The sequence below is a fragment of the Mya arenaria genome, chromosome 10 (genome assembly GCF_026914265.1).
Source record: "Mya arenaria isolate MELC-2E11 chromosome 10, ASM2691426v1".
NCBI classification, from domain to species: Eukaryota; Metazoa; Mollusca; class Bivalvia; order Myida; family Myidae; genus Mya; species Mya arenaria.
In genome coordinates this window covers 74,532,832-74,547,464 of record NC_069131.1, presented here as the reverse complement: position 1 = coordinate 74,547,464, position 14,633 = coordinate 74,532,832, and the positions used below count along the sequence as shown (strand labels likewise).

Here is a 14,633-nt window from a genome sequence, read left to right as displayed (position 1 = left end):
ACAGGACAAGCTGACATCTCATCTTAATAGTAACATTTTCAAAGACTACGTCTCCAAACATGGCCAAAATAATTACGAAAACAAATTCATAGTGATTCCATTCAGATTATCCATTCCGTTATGGAAACAAACAAGTGCGCCGTGGAGTGAACAATAACGCTCGTCTGTTTTTGCACAATGACAACAACATAAAGCTATTAACAAAAACACTGCACAAAGAGACCATTGTGTTTACTGTTTACGCATGGACATAATTTTTATTAAACATTATTTTTATGCAACTTTTTATGTAGATGGAATGGGAGGTAGTGCAGTGCATAATAACCATAATCCTGCCCCACACGTTTCCATGGTTACCTCCCCTTAACCTGATGTGTTTTTCTTAAATGGGTTCATGTCCCAGCCACATCTGGGGAATAAATAAAAGGATGAAATGAAACTTGGGATGTGGAAAGATGGCAACAGGAGGAAGTGTAAACCCCAAGAATCATAATCATATCCTGCATATTTATTTCCCCTTAACTCTAAGTTTTCCATAATGGCTGCTTTTCCATGCCATTTCTTGGAATGTACCTCAAAAAGTGATTCAAGTGAAATATGGTGTATTTATTGCAATGAAAGGAAGTGCAGTTTCCAAGAATAATAACTCCATCCTGCATATGTAATTAGTTATCTCCCCTTAACCCGATATTTTTCTATTTTTTAAAATTGGGTGTTTTTTGTGCAATGGCTTAGAATGTTCTAAAGAGATAAATATGAAACTTGGTATATGGGTAGTTAGCAATAGCGTTACACAATGTTTGAAGATCCATATTCAGGCTATCATGCAATGCTCTATTCTACTGATGTTTTCAAATCTCAATTGCTATTTTTTTTACTTTCTCAATTCATTGCTTAAAAATTAGAGTCATGTGTGTAGGTGCAACTTCCTTGGAGCTCTCTGTGACACATAATATTATCATTAATTTTTAAACAATTTTTTAATAAGTAAAGGACCATAACTTTAACTTAGTTTAGATTTGAAAATGGAATGTCATACAAATTGCAGGCGCACCATTTCCCATGCTGACCAACATTCCTATCAAGTTTCATGTGACTCGGTGCAATACTTTTGGAAATCCTACATTATTTATATCTCTGGGTCTGCAATAGATAAACACAAACACAAATGAACGAATGTTTATTTGACAAAGTAACAAATAAATGAAAACAGAAATCATTAAATGAATGGATAATTGACAATCTAACAAATCATCAATAAATAAAAGAAAGAAAACAACAACAAAAATAGATCGATGACTTTAAAGCTAACAAGAGCAGTCACAGACTGTCATAATACATCATACTGTATGATATGGTAACTAAGTTTCTGTGATAGCTGCCATCCATGTGTGATACAACATCATGGAACATCATTATACCTTGTGGGTAATTGGCTTTAATAGTCCAAACAATTTTTGCATTAATTGCTTTTACAGCTTTAAATGGACATCTAAGCTTGGCACCTATCATTCATGCTTCTCTTATATATTTTTAATAACAATGATACTACACTGTTTTTCAAACTGTTCTTATTAGAATCAATTCATATTATAAAATTGTCATATAATTATGTTAATTGTAAAATGTAATTATTATTGTAATCATCACTAATTTTGCCACTGCAGCTCTTATACAATTGTAAAACCCTATACTGTTATGTTAAAAATACTCAGTAAAAATCTCAGAGTGCTTTTGTTGTACTTTTTGCTATCTTGCCTAATCAAAATAAATCGTATTTTATCTTAACAGTAACAACTTCCCCTTAGAACAAAGGAAAACAATGAAATTTTTCAAAGGGCAATGACAAAAAGATATGACAGCCAGAGTTATGGTTCATATTCACTGCACTTCTCCTAAATGAGATCTATCAGTATATGAAGTTTAAAGTCAATACTTTAAAGTCTTTTTAAGTTAGACTCCAGACAAAAAATAAGTATGAAAATAAATAAAGGAAAATAACTAAAATAAAACTGCAGCAAGAGTTATGATTCCTGTGCACTCGCAATAAGATCATTCTGTATATGAAGTTTGAAGACAACACCTCAAAGTCCTTGTTATGCCATGGACAAGATTGCTCTGACGCACAAACAAACACCTACCATTAATATAATCCACCTTTCCTCTCAGTGAGGGAGGAGGGGACAAATTATTAAAAAATTAAAAGCATGAATGCATAATTGATTGGCTTATTCCTGAAATAACAAGGAAACATTTTGATTAGGTTTCATGAATATTTGACCTTGTTTAATGCCTCTAGTTTGTTCCAAAGATTTGACCTAGTGACCCACTTTTACAAGCAGTCCATATTTCATCAAGGGTACATCCTGACCAAGTTTAAACAAAATCTGACCAATCAAATACCATGACAAGATTTTTCTAAGATTTTCCTAATGACCTAATTTTCGATCATATGTGACCAGTTTTATATATGTCCAAGAGTTCATCAGGGAAAACATTTTGATTAAGGTTTGACCATGTATAATGCCTTTAGTTTGTTCAAAAGATTTTATAAGATTTGACCTAGTTTTTGACCCCACTTACATGTGGTCGAGATATGATCAAGGGGAACATTCTGACCAATTTTTAACATTTCTAGTCAATGCCTACCAAGTTATGGTTAGGGAGGGACGGATGAACGAACAGAATGACTGACGGACAGACAACGCCAAAACAAAACCCCCTCTCCTGAAACCTTCCGTTTGGCGGGGAATAATAAAACAAATGAACAGGAATATAAACTTAATAGAAAATTAACAACATCTAATTATTATAATTTATGGCAGAACAAATGAACAATTAAACTGTAAATTATGTCTCATTCACATAGTGCCTGCATGATAGAAATGCAAACAATCAGCTTCAGCTGGTGCTGACTGACAGTGTGATCATTTATTGTCTTCTCCCCCATACAGAGTACTGTTCCTGCCTAGCTGCTGTTCATCAACACAACTGTCTTCCTGTATCCTTCCTTGTGACCAAGCTCTTGGCCAGTGCAGCATTTGGCCTGAATAAGACTTCCTAACCAATCGCAGTATAAAGATTATTGGCAACTGGGTCCGGTCAGGGTTGAACATTTCCTCCACGTTTGAGCGTACCTCTATTGTACATCACAGCTCCTTGATTTTCAACTCTGAAAAACAAACAAATGTATATGTCAAATAGATTATATTTCTCATCTGACAACACTGCCTACTTTGGCTGAAATGGTTACCTCTTTTTTGAATGGAGACGGCCATTATTTAAAATTAACCAACTTAAACTAATATCAACACAATCATTTAAAAAGCCCCTACAAAGTAAAATTACAAGCCCCTACTAAGTAAAATAGTTGTTAAAAGATTTGACAAAGTGACCACTATTTGACAAAAAATTAACTTACTTATATTTGAACTTGATGAATGTTATTCTTGTCTAGTTTGGCAAAAAATGGATGAGATGCTTAAATAAGTATTTTCTAAGATTGACCTTATTGTTGACCACATATGACTTCATCAGAATTTTAAGTATCAAGAAAGATCAGACCCAGATATCAGGAATTTACCCTTCAATAGTCACATCTCAACCTCAAATATTGATTTCCAGGTATCAAAAGGGCATTATCCAAAATTATTTCACTCTTTTTAAAAGCGTATTCTTAAAATAAGTTAATTGGGAGAAAAAACACTTAAAAAATCACTCAAAAACAAAAAATTGCCCTAAATAGATTCATGCCAAGTTAACCACTTTATCATGTCATACAATAATATTCGCAACAAGTTATTGATAATTGTATGTTCTTACTGGGAGTAAGATTACATGTATTATTGGTCCCAGGTTCTAAGCTAAAAAAAACAATTAACATCCTTGAAAGTGAGTTTAATGTTGATGTAGTTTTAAATTTCAGTTTAAACGAGTTTCAAAACATGCTTGAATTGCAAACTACTTTCACTACCTTTAAACATATTGTTTGAATGATGATATAATAAATTTATGACTTTTTCATTTTTCATTAAGAAGCAAACAGTGATACTGGATTGTGTGTGAGGCTTTGAATTGTTTTATTCTCCAGCCCTACCATGACCTCATCACATTATAGGCTACAAAGTGCTCTCAGGCGCTATTTGCTTCGATATGAATCAACTCAGACGCTGGACGCTGTCATCTGTGTGAGCCCTATGGGAGTTTTGTGTTTAATTAATTCTGCGAAGGACAGTCTAGTTAAATCATTCAATTCTAATTGTCAGAACCCAATATATCTAGTTTTATTTACCTTGCTCAAAGCCAGAACAGGAGCCTTCTTGTTGAGTCTGCGATCAGCTACCAAGTATCTTCCTCTAAGTCTGGTTACTGTTGATAAATGCAAAATGGTCAAGCAATTCTAATACGATTTATTATAGAGTAGACATATTAAATGTAAGAAACTCATCCCATAAAACTTACATCCAGATGTCATTAATTACCACTTAATTAATACATATCTTACATATCTTTCATATATATTGTTTGATATTTAAATGAAACAATATACACATGTTAAGTTCAAACAGCTTTCACATACACTCTTTATGACATTGTTTACTAATTGAATGCTGCTTATCTTTTTTAAAGATATGTCTTGTTAATTAATGATTTAAATGTTACCCTAGAGCCACTTACCTTTTACATGTCGCTATCGTCTTTACTGCTGAAGAGCGGAACAGAATGGACTGGTATTCCTGGGATTGCCTGTCTGCTTCTTCGGACTAAAGTTTGAAACAAGTCTTTATCAATACATCATGGACGTTAACTAAATGGAATGCAACTAATAAAATCTTGAAATTTATAAGTCATGTAGGACATTGATTTTCCTAAAGAAATTTTTGCACATGTTCTGTTCAATGTTATAAATGACACACAATTGATTTAATTGTCTGTTTTTCAAAGAAAAATAGAAAGGTACTGTCAGTTTTAAAGGCTTCAACAGTGCCGTCTTTGTGCATAAACTTTACCATGGTAATAACAAGAAAAAAAATGTTGATGTATTTAAATGAAACTTGGTGGATATGTTCAGCAAGGCCCATTTTTCTGGCTTTAATGCTTGATGAGTTGTGCCCCTTTGGGGAATGTAAATCAAGAGAGAAATGTTGGTGTTTGTTCCGCGGCTCTCTTGTTTTATGGACATTACAGCAGGTATAACTTAACAGATCTACAGATAACTACCACCTGGGAGGGAAACATCAGATCTTTTATTGAAAGACCCCAAACACAACAAACTTGTATGACCATTTTCATCTTTCATATTTTACTACATGTATGTGTTAAATGTGCTTGGAAAAAATACTATGCTAGTTATACTGTCAGGTTGAGTGCACATAAGCCTGTTTCAGCCCCAAGGAGTTCTTACTTAATTTTCACTTAAGTTTCACTAACAGTGCAATAAATGTCACCCCAACAATCACCAATGACACTATTTTCATAATGTTTCTCAGCCCGATTGTCTTATAGCATTGTGTCTCTTGATTGGTGCTTGCTTGGCCTTAATTCTTATTTTGGATCTTGGTTAAATTTAAGGCTTCTGGGCTTGTCCTGGTAGTTTCCATTGCTTTATGAACAAATGGCTCCATGTACCTGTGACTGTGTCCCCACCTCCTCCTCTTTTGGCTGGGTCCAAGCATCTGTGTCCCGACCTCCTCCTCTTGTGACTGGGTCCTAGCATCTGTGTCCCGACCTTCTCCTCTTGTGACTGGGTCCCAGCATCTGTGTCCCGACCTTCTCCTCTTGTGACTGGGTCCCAGCATCTGTGTCCCGACCTTCACCTCTTAGGACTGGGTCCCAGCATCTGTGTCCCCACCTCCTCCTCTTGTGACAGGGTCCCAGCATCTGTGTCCCGACCTCGTCCTCTTGTGACTGGGTCCCAGCAGCTATGTCCCGACCTCGTCCTCTTGTGACTGGGTCCCAGCAGCTATGTCCCGACCTCCTCCTCTTGTGACTGGGTCCCAGCATCTTTTTCCCGACCTTCTCCTCTTGTGACTGGGTCCCAGCATCTGTGTCCCGACCTTCTTCTCTTGTGACTGGGTCCCAGCATCTGTGTCCCGACCTCCTCCTCTTATGACTGGGTCCCAGCAGCAATGTCCCGACCTCGTCCTCTTGTGACTGGGTCCCAGCATCTTTTTCCTGACCTTCTCCTCTTGTGACTGGGTCCCAGCATCTGTGTCCCGACCTCCTCCTCTTGTGACTGGGTCCCAGCATCTGTGCCTCGACCTCCTCCTCTTGTGACTGGGTCCAAGCATCTGTGTCCTGACCTCCTCCTCTTGTGACTGGGTCCCAGCATCTGTGTCCTGACCTCCTCCTGTGGTGACTGGGTCCCAGCATCTGTGTCCCGACCTCCTCTTGTGACTGGGTCCCAGCATCTGTGTCCCGACCTCCTCCCCTTGTGACTGGGTCCCAGCATCTGTGTCCTGACCACCTACTCTTGTGACTGGGTCCCAGCATCTATGTCCCGACCTCCTCCTCTTGTGACTGGGTCCCAGCATCGTGTCCCGACCTCGTCCTCTTGTGACTGGGTCCCAGCATCTGTGTCCCGACCTCCTCTTTCGACTGGGTCCCAGCATATGTGTCCCGACCTCCTCTTGTGACTGGGTCCCAGCATCTGTGTCCCCACCTCCTATTGTGACTGGGTCCCAGCATCTGTGTCCCCACCTCCTCTTGTGACTGGGTCCCAGCATCTGTGTCCCGACCTCCTCTTGTGACTGGGTCCCAGCATCTGTGTCCCGACCTCCTCTTGTGACTGGGTCCCAGCATCTGTGTCCCCACCTCCTCCCCTTGTGACTGGGTCCCAGCATCTGTGTCCCGACCTTCTCCTCTTGTGACTGGGTCTCAGCATCTGTGTCCCGACCTTCTCCTCTTGTGACTGGGTCCTAGCATCTGTGTCCCGACCTTCTCCTCTTGTGACTGGGTCCCAGCATCTGTGTCCCGACCTTCTCCTCTTGTGACTGGGTCCCAGCATCTGTGTCCCGACCTTCTCCTCTTGTGACTGGGTCTCAGCATCTGTTTCCCGACCTCCTCCTCTTGTGACTGGGTCCCAGTATCTGTGTCTTGACCTCCTCTTGTGACTGGGTCCTAGCATCTGTGTCTCGACCTCCTCTTGTTACTGGGTCCCAGCATCTGTGTCCCGATCTCCTCTTGTGACTGGGTCCCAGTTTCTGTGTCCTGACCTCCTCCCCTTGTGACTGGGTCCCAGCATCTGTGTCCCGACCTCCTCCTCTTGTGACTGGGTCTCAGCATCTGTGTCCCGACCTCCTCCTCTTGTGACTGGGTCCCAGCATCTGTGTCCCGACCTCCTCTTGTGACTGGGTCCCAGCATCTGTGTCCCGACCTCCTCTTGTGACTGGGTCCCAGCATCTGTGTCCCGACTTCCTCTTCTTGTGACTGGGTCCCAGCATCTGTGTCCCGACCTCCTCCTCTTGTGACTGGGTCCCAGTATCTGTGTCCCGACCTCCACCTCTTGTGACTGGGTCCCAGCATCTGTGTCCTGACCTTCTCCTCTTGTGACTGAGTCCCAGCATCTGTGTCCCAAGCCATTGCTCACAACCAAGACTGTGAAGCCCTTAAGGTAGATGACTTTGTTAGTAATACATACAGAAATAGGTTACTAGGCAAACCACCACATGTTTATCAACCATAGGACGCATAACCTTAATCTTCATTGCACCATTAAAACATTCAAATACGACTTATATCAATTACATGTGTGTGTGTGTGTGTATAAGAAAACTGCTCTATTATAATCGAGAAATTAAACATTAATTACATGATAAAAAATGATTTTTTAATATCATTCATAACATCTTAATTTTTCCCCCATTTACACTTTAGCGCATGTATACGAGTTAATGTTGATTATTTCCTACCTATTGCTGTTCAAGCCACCATTCTATAATCGGTATAGAGGCTTGGATGCTCAGACTTGTTCAGGTGTTGGCAAGGAATGAAATTCCCTTCTTTGCTATATGTTAAATTACTCCTGTTTATCATATATAAAGTCCATATGACACAGTCATAGCCGCATCTCTGGGGTTGTAAATGTCTTCAAATGTTATATAATGAATGTGTAAACTTAAAAATACATACAAGAAGGCAATGTACACATCAGATGCTACATAAATAGGAAGAAAGATTGTTGATTAAGTCCTTTCACACCATTTTAAATGTGTTTTATAGACCTTTATGATAGAAACCTTTACAGGAATTTAATGCCAAGGAAAAAAACTTTGACTTTTCAATAGAAAATAAGGTATTTCAATATTTAAATAATGAAATACAATGCAAAATAACTTCATACAATTGAATTATTTTTAGTATATAATTATTGTAGATATACAATTATTAGCTTCAAAATGGTGATTAAATAAAATCAAATAAACCTTATAAAACAGTGTTTATTTTCTTATCTGTTCCACCCAAAAGCTGTCACAGTTGTGATTCATTTGAGAAACTCTGGGTACTTTTTTGTAAAAATGACGAAAGGAAAGTATTTACATACTCCATCTGCCCTTACCCCTGGGTGAAGAATGACAGGTTCACAAGGACTCTTATAACCCATCAGAATTCTGAAAAATCAAAAAGGCTTTCTCTATATTATGGTTCCTCAAGTATCAAGTCTGAAAAGCTGTCACAGCTGTGGTTCCATTTTGGTACTTTTTGTAAAAATGATGTAAGGGAATCTAAACTGCAAGAAGTCTGGCAGGGTTTACAGACACCAGGGGCGGTATTCATAAAACATCTTAAGTCATTTCCTAACTTGAGTCAATTTCTTAAAGTTAAATAAAAAAACACATTTATTATGTGATATCAAATTAAAGTTTCATTTTGAATTAATTTTATGAAAATAAAGTAGTTTTTAAAATTTTCATGATATTTTAAATTTTCATGATAAAATATCATATGACCAATGAGATACTAAAATTACAAAACTTATTTAAGATGTTTTATGAATACTGGCCCTGGAAATAAATACACAAAAGCTCACCATGCTAAGGAGTCTGATATTTTTCCATGCCCTTGAGGTTCAGCTGGAGATGTTGATTCCACATGGTTGGAAAACTTGCCCAGTGCAAGTACGGTATGCTCTTGGCAGTATCTGCAATAGGAGGATGTTCATCTGGGAAACCGCATAGTGAAATTGAGAAAGTTCTTAACCACTAAAAAAAGTGTCCATGTATGTAGTTTGAATGCAAAATGATAGTAAGTGCCAGAATCTGAATTGAAGTATTCTCAAAGAAACAAGGTTTGGTCTGGGATCTAAACTTGTACAAGTTTTGAAAAAAGTAAGCACTTTAGCGAGTGCAAAGGAGCTGTATTAAACATGTTGCTTGCTTATTCAGGATATACCTGCTGGAATTACCTAGGAAAATGTGCTTCTGTGACATACGGTAATATGGATATTCCAGCTCCTGCAAGAAGTCATATGCAGAAACTTGTTGATAACACCTGTAGAAACACTATTAAACTCAATGACATGGCAGCCTAGTGCCAACTTGTCATTGAGCACAACAGAAAATCTAATTCACTGCAGACTTTAAGTGGATGGCCACTATAATTCCAATCGCATGGTTGCTTCATACAAATCTTGACAAGCTGCTTCTCAGGTCTATAGTGTGGCTATTGAAAATCATACAAGTCACAAGTATGTGGTGGCAATTGAACTCCAAAACAAGCTGTGCTGAGTGGTGCTTACCTGTGCAACACAAATTACGATGTTGAATGTCAAGGTGGCTATGCCCGCTGTACAGCAAAGGATGATATACTGGTTCAAACACTGACAACTGAAAGTGATGCAAAAACTGTTAAAAAGCTGACCCTCAGTAATTCCTGGATCTAAGCAAATTAAAAAAGACAGAGGCGCTAATTGGATCCCATAAATGTTTCCAAAATTGCGCATCCAAACTGTCTAAACAAAAAGCTGCTTTGGCACTTGCTTAGGACATATAAGCTGTTTTATAATTACTAAAAGATTGCTAGAGATTGGTACCAGCAACATATGGGCCTGATTTACCGCTAACCTGAAGTTTGTAGAGCTTCAATCAAGTGCTACTCTGAAAACTGCAGTCACTGTCTGACAGGTCTCTCGTCCGTGATGAGAAAGGTGGCTTCAGTGACTGGTGGTACCATTCTGCATTTCTGCCCACACACGATATCAAGTACCTGAAAATGACAGAGAACAACCATGCACTCAAACTATACTGGAAATGCAACTCAGTGGACAGGCAGTTATGAGCATATCAGATGACACTTCCACACAAAAGTGTGAGACGTTCAATACAGGAGTACTGTCAACAATGCTGAAACATGCATTTTTGGTGATTCTTTGGCGACAGACACTGATGACTGAACAACTAACTAGAAATGTCTGTTTAGAAAAAAGTAACAATTATAACTGGGCAGCCTTTATCACCCAGAGCATGTAGTTACCTCATAAGGTCTTAACATCACGAAAAGTAAACTAGTTTAAGCCCTCAGTAGCCTCGTGTTCTAGAAAACCCGTGCTTGACTGACTGTTCATCTGCATCTGATAAATCTTGCAGTTCGGAAGCCGGTGCTGTCTTTACTCATACATCCCAAACAGCAGCTGCAATAACAATTTTTTTGCTTGAGGTGTTTACGGTTTTTGATTCAAAATAAAGATGATTCACGTTAAGACAAAGGTTATATTGCATAAATGTGAAGCCTGTTGAATGGGAGGGGGGTTGACCTCAAGATCCGCTAAATGGGAGACATGATGTGCAATGTGTCTACTATAACATGCGAATTAAGGGTCCCCGAAAATCTCTGTATCAAAACTGACCATATCCATGTTTGTTGATACAGCCATCCGGAGTCTAAACAATACATTCTACTATATATTCTACCAACCCTTCTCTTCAAATTCATAATCTCACATTTTGACTTACCCTATAAAAACCTATGGTATATCAAAGCCAAAGAAATGCACAATGGAGCAAAGACGAAGGCTTGTCTGCTTTGTTAGTTAAATAAGGCAAAACAATTATTAAAGACGTAATTATCGGCCTTGCTTAACATGTGTGCATTGTCCCTGGCAACATGTGTACCAAGTTCCGTCTAAATATCTTGAACAGTTTTAGTAATGGTCCAGAATCGACAACAAAACCAAGGCTATGACAACTAAAATTTGCATCCCTACCTTTGTAGCAACAAGACCTCGAACAATGTTGGCTATATTGTTACTTCTGGCCCCTGCAGCCCATTTCAGTCCTGGCCTCTCATCCCTGGGAAGATATGAGTCCATGTTGTTACTTCTTCATCTAGGGACAGTTACTAGAAATCATGCAGTTTTCCCCTGATGTTGATATTATCTTGTGAAGTTTTATCCTCCTGCAAGGTTTCATACATTACTTTTTTCTCCAACTAGAAAGCTAACTTTTACAAGCACAAACACATTAAAACTACACTTTCTCCATTAGCACGATTAGTATTCCCTGTAAGTCCGGAGTTTACATAAACACTACATTACAATACCTACCTGATAATCATTGCTATCTCTGTTTTTGTCCGAGATTTGACAAGATTCATACGCCCCTTGACTATGACATGCTCTTAAAACTCATATATCAAAGCTTTACAACAAAGTACCCTACCTCTGTCATCATCACTATCCCTGCTCCACAAACCCGTCTTGTACAGTTCCCAAAGGTCAGGGCAGAATCCTTTCAATCAACTTTGGCCTGCTTAGCTTTCAGCATACCATCTCTGACATACTCTCCTACCGGGTCTGAAGACAAATATTTGAATGCTCACAGTCAAAGTCATTGAAAGCAATGACCTAATAACATACAAGTATGGTCCAGGCTGCTTTCAATACAACCTAGCTCTGAAATTATCTGCTCTAAATCCATGGTGAAAATATCAAAATAATGTATCACAACTAAATGTGTATGAAAAAGATAAAACCATGCGTTTACCACATGAATCACCACATATGCTTGCTCACGAATCAGGAGTTAGAAATGAAGATGAAACAATACATTGACATATCCATGAATCAACAAGACAAAGCTTCAAGTATTACTGTACTATTAGCCAGGCAGTGTTTTTCATACAGTTCTTGAAGTTCTACACCTCTCTCAAGGTCAAAAAATCATCCTCTGTTATGAAATGTTTTCAGGTTTGTGGTCACCCACTCCATGGCCTTGTCTGCCAAGTCAGCTGTCACTCAGAGTGCTCCACACCTGCCTCCACTCAATTAAGTCTTGTCTACTGGAAGGTGGAAGTGCTCAACAAGGTCTTGAAAGGAAATATAATTCACACCATGACTGTAAAAACTATTCCATTATCATATAAAAAAACAAGGCTGTTTTGTCAAGGCATCTTGTGACTGCTTTCTTTCTAAGCATTCACAATTCTTTCTATTCTGTTTTACTCATTACCTTAATGTCATCTTCCCCACGGCAGGTTGGCTCCTCCCCAAAGAATTTCCGGGTGTTAAAGACCTCAAACTTCTGGAGGAGTGGCAGGTCTGGGAATCGATCCTCTAGGTTCACCACAATGTTCGTCAGGAAGGGGATGTAGATCTGCAAATGATAACAGTTTTAACACCTGAACATAATTAAATGATCTTGAACTCTTAATCAATTTTTTTTTTGAATTACAACAAGATGCAGCATATATCAACTTCTATTACATTTAATTTTTTAATAAGAACATCAGTAACAGTAAAAATAATATGTTCACAGAGTTGTACATGGAAATAAATGTTCATGTGTACCTTGTTCCAGAAATAGTCAATATCTATCTCTGAAGTAAAGCCTTGATGGTTCAAGGTGGTCACGCTGTCTTCAGACACTTGGTAGGCCTTGCCCGGCTGTACCACCTTCTACAGAGGCTTTACAGTTGTGTACACCTCATCTCTGAAAATACACACAAGGCAAACCGAATGATTAATAATCAATTACATGTACATTCAATTAGCCTTAAATATATCTCTTTTGAATGTGCCTTTAAACAAAGAGTTATGACTAAGTCATCAGAGGGTGTAGTTGAAATAATTCTATAAATGTTATACCGTAGATAATAAATAAATTTACTAGGTCTGACTCGAGATGACATACTGGCACAGCAACAGACAGTTCTGCTAGGTGAGGCAAAACATCAGCCAGTCATGTGAAGGGACATCACATCATGGATGGCAGGCACTTCATCAACATAGTTGTTGTCTTGTCTTCACATCAATCTTACATCCTTGACCTCTAACAATTGCAGCATAGGTTCCTTCAGCACATTCTTAAATAACAAACATAATTTTGGGGTGCTAAATATGGGAAATAAAATATTTCAAATAGCACTTACCCGGTACTTAGTTTTTTGTCAGCAGAAATATTTTAGGGATGACTTGCAAGCTTGAAACCTGCAAATTCACTAAGGGAATTAGCTATCAATTTACCTGTATTTCCCTCAAGCCACTTGTCCTGACAGGGCTCTTGTCATAAAAATCCTTAACTTGGGGAAGGTATGGTACAACCTTGACTGCCTAGACTGTAGCAAGGGGCAACCTATGTGAAAGGTAGTGGTTGTTGACAAAATGGGGTACTCTCTGCCGCAATTGCATTGCCACCCCATTTTTTTCAACCCACCAATGCAGCAGCCCCATTGCTGCCAAAGGCACACATCTGGTCCAGTTACAGGTTGACAGAGGTAGGTGATGGCAGCTATGATGGTGTCTGCTTTCTAGTCTACAAAAGGCAACACGGACAAGAACTCCGATCAGCCAGCCTCATCCTTCAGATACCCGAGTGTTAAATACAGAAAATGTAATACTGCATAATAAAGAAAACAACCATAGTATTTTCAAATGGTATTCATACACAAATATGATTGACAACATTTAGTAACTATGTACCTGATGTAGACAATCATCTCAATAATGACAGAGACATATGTTGTCTCATTCACCATAATGACAATATACCATGGGGATTTCCTGATATCTTCAAGTAGGGTGTCCCTCAGCAATCGCCCAACAATTAGCACTGCTTCCTGGATGAGCCTCTGTGATTCCTGTTGTCATTGGTGCCTTTGTGAAGGTTGGCTAGGATGTTGACTCCCTGCAGCTGGCCTGAAAAACATTCCATCACATTGTTGCAAACAAGATTTCATTGTCTAAGCACATTACATGTACATGGTATGTGCTAATTCTTTGTGTAAAGAATAACAACTAATATTAATTTATTTAAGACAGTTGTAATATATGTTCATTGTAAGTGCAAGAAATTAATTACTTCAATTATTCATGCCAAGAAATACCAGCCAATTTTTCCGTTTTACACGAGAGTCAACTTCAGCTACACATTAACCCCTAATTGACCAAGAATCTAAGGTCAAATTCTCGTGTTATCATGTCTTGGGAATTGCTGCGGTTTGGGTCAAGATTTGGAAAAATTATGTATTAAATTTTGCTTAAGAAAAACATGAAGAAGTATTAAGTGTTATACATAATTATTGACAAGTTAAACTTAATGTAAACTTATATATAAAATATGTTTGTTTTTTTAATGAGTAACATTAAACTGTTTTAAACATGTGGCAGCTGTTAATTAAAATAGTACGCTTATTACAACTGT

General features: G+C 38.5%; 3 long non-coding RNA genes across 3 annotated transcripts; all 3 read right to left on the bottom strand.

Moving 5' to 3' along the window:
• Nucleotides 1-1,235: 1,235 nt before the first annotated feature.
• LOC128206270 (uncharacterized) lies at nt 1,236-5,610 on the bottom strand. The gene is made up of 3 exons (XR_008256428.1): nt 4,678-5,610; nt 4,292-4,368; nt 1,236-3,172 (listed from the first exon to the last, which is right to left on the bottom strand). It is a non-coding gene; the product is annotated as an uncharacterized LOC128206270 (long non-coding RNA).
• Nucleotides 5,611-10,108: 4,498 nt separating this feature from the next.
• Nucleotides 10,109-11,359, bottom strand: LOC128205045 (uncharacterized). Its single transcript, XR_008256161.1, has 3 exons — nt 11,201-11,359; nt 10,471-10,627; nt 10,109-10,203 (listed from the first exon to the last, which is right to left on the bottom strand). It is a non-coding gene; the product is annotated as an uncharacterized LOC128205045 (long non-coding RNA).
• Nucleotides 11,360-12,463: 1,104 nt separating this feature from the next.
• Nucleotides 12,464-14,116, bottom strand: LOC128205044 (uncharacterized). Its single transcript, XR_008256160.1, has 4 exons — nt 13,982-14,116; nt 13,125-13,296; nt 12,782-12,923; nt 12,464-12,587 (listed from the first exon to the last, which is right to left on the bottom strand). It is a non-coding gene; the product is annotated as an uncharacterized LOC128205044 (long non-coding RNA).
• Between the last annotated feature and the right edge of the window lie 517 nt (nt 14,117-14,633).